The sequence below is a fragment of the Aethalodelphis obliquidens genome, unplaced genomic scaffold (assembly GCF_003676395.1).
Source record: "Aethalodelphis obliquidens isolate GAN/ISIS:26980383/991018 unplaced genomic scaffold, ASM367639v1 scaffold3, whole genome shotgun sequence".
NCBI lineage: Eukaryota > Metazoa > Chordata > Mammalia > Artiodactyla > Delphinidae > Aethalodelphis > Aethalodelphis obliquidens.
The window spans coordinates 8,095,521-8,097,744 of NW_020837947.1; the positions used below are offsets into that span (position 1 = coordinate 8,095,521).

Here is a 2,224-nt window from a genome sequence, read left to right on the forward strand (position 1 = left end):
TCTTTTATGGATTCTTCATTCACTTTAAATCCCTTTATCTGGGTTAGTCAGATAAAATTGGGTACCAAAAATACTCAAATTATGCCAAGAGAGGCCTTTAAAAGATATAGTCGCACGTAATGCCTTAAAATCCTAAAGGGGTTATTTAGTTACCATTCATCTTCAAAAATCTCATGTTAATTAGTAATTATGTATCTCATTGTATAATTATAAGATTTTAAAAGTAACTGTTCGATTTTGAAACTCTGGCCGGGCCATGGATACACCACAGAGGCGCAGCCGGCGGCTGGAAGGCCTAAAGCCTGAGTCCCCCGAGAACCCTACCTCAGTTCTGCGGGCCAAACGGGCCCTTGTGGAGCTCGAGTCGAACCCAGAAGAAAAGAGGGAGCCCGGGTCTCCTCGGAGGGTGCGGCCAGCCGGCCTGGGATCTCCCAGACATCAGCCGGAGACAAGCCCGAGATCACCCAGTCTACGGGACGGGGCAGGCTTGGGGTCCCCCAGAAAGCGGCCAGAGCCTGGCCCAGGGTCCCCCCTACGTCAGCGAGACCCAGGCCTGGAGTCGCCCCCAAAGACAGCCGGAATCGAGTCCTGAATCCCTCCGAAGCCAAGTGGGGAGTGGCCGAAGTTTTCCCAGGACCAAGAAGAAGCAGACTCGGAGGTGCCCAAGAGTAAGGAGGAGACCCCCGCGGGGTCCCCCCGACATCAGCTACAGCCGGGCCCGGGTCACCAGAGCCCTAACCGGGTCCCGAGCCCGCTCAGCCGCTGCAGGGCTGACACCCCAGAGCCCGGCTCCCCCCGGGATCCCCGTGAGCCGAGCAAGCCACCGCCGGCCGGGCAGCCGGAGAGAGACGGCCTCGGGCCAGAGAAGCGAGAAGGGTCTTCAGCCCAGGCCCCAGCGTCCAAGACACCGAAGGAGGAGGACGTCCCTAAAGTCCCGAAGGGGAAGCCCAGGTCCGGGCGGGTGCGGAAGGACCGCTCAAAGAAGAACGTCTCCCAGATGGTCCAGGACAAGCCCCTGCGCACATCCTGGCAGCGGAAGATGCAAGACCGGCAGGAGACAGAGCTGGCCAAGGACTTGGCCCGGCACCTGGGGGAGGAGAACCCGAAACGCCGCCCGGAGAACGAGCGGAAGGCGGAGATCGTCCAAGCGACCCGTTACCCCGCCAGGCGCAGGCGGGCGAAGAAGCAGCAGCTGCGCTCCGCGGAGAAGCGGGACACTGGCCCAGCTGCAGAAGCTCCGAGCTCGGCATGGCTGAGGCCTTCTGTGGCCAACCGCCGTGTCACACACGGCAGCCCTCGGGCCACTGGCCACACGCCTCTGCTGACCCAGGACTCCAACTCCGTGCCTCCCAAACAGGGGCTCCACCGAGACGGGGCTCTGAGCCTTCCAGAGGGCGCACAGAGACCCAGAGGTAGCCTGGGACCTGGCAGAGACTGGAGCGAGGAGGGTCAGCTCGCTCCTCTCCAAGTGCCTTCAGACCACGAGGAGTAATTTCTGGTTCCTCAGGGAGCTGGTGACTGGAGGGTGACTCCCCAAAATATGTATGTTCTGTCTCAGAGTCCTGGGTCTAACCCAGGCAAGGAGGCTGGAAGTCAGGAATCCTCCTCTCCACACACACACATCCCCAAAGGCTGCTTTGGGTCCCTCTGCATCCCACTGACCCTGCCACCCAGCGGACTGAATCCAGCTCCGCCCCACTTTTCAACACTCAAGGTTAAAATGGGGAGGTTGCAGGGGGCAGGGTCTATCTAGCTCCCCCTTTCCTGTACCAGACTCTGCAGAAGTCCCAGGGATCTGATTAACTCATGCCATCCAGACTACAGCAGAAATATTTATTGAACGCCTGCTGTGTACAGGCACAATTCTAGGTACCAGGGAATACAGACAAAAGTCCCTGCCCTCAAGGATCTTTCATTCTGATGGAGAAAACATAATAAACAAATAAAATGTAAAAAAAAAACCCAAAACCTGTTAAACTTCATTTTTATTAAATAAATCAGTAACAGATGATCAGAAACAAATTTTCTACAAAGAGGAAGTGGAGTATGCAGAATTGGCTTCTAAACCTTCCAACCAAACTAACCAAGCTCACCCACTCCCTTCCCCAAACCCATTTGTAAGTTGATCTCTTAGCAAAAGAAAGAAAAAAGGCTTCCCATTTTTGTGACTTATATGGAATAAAGAACACGTCTCTGCCTCTAGACTGTGGCCAACTCTGACTTC

The 2,224-nt window shown here is 55.7% G+C and overlaps 1 pseudogene; it reads left to right on the top strand.

Annotated features, from left to right (window-relative positions):
• The first annotated feature begins 256 nt into the window (after positions 1-256).
• Positions 257-1,492, top strand: LOC113606279 (coiled-coil domain-containing protein 86 pseudogene; annotated as a pseudogene).
• Positions 1,493-2,224: the final 732 nt, after the last annotated feature.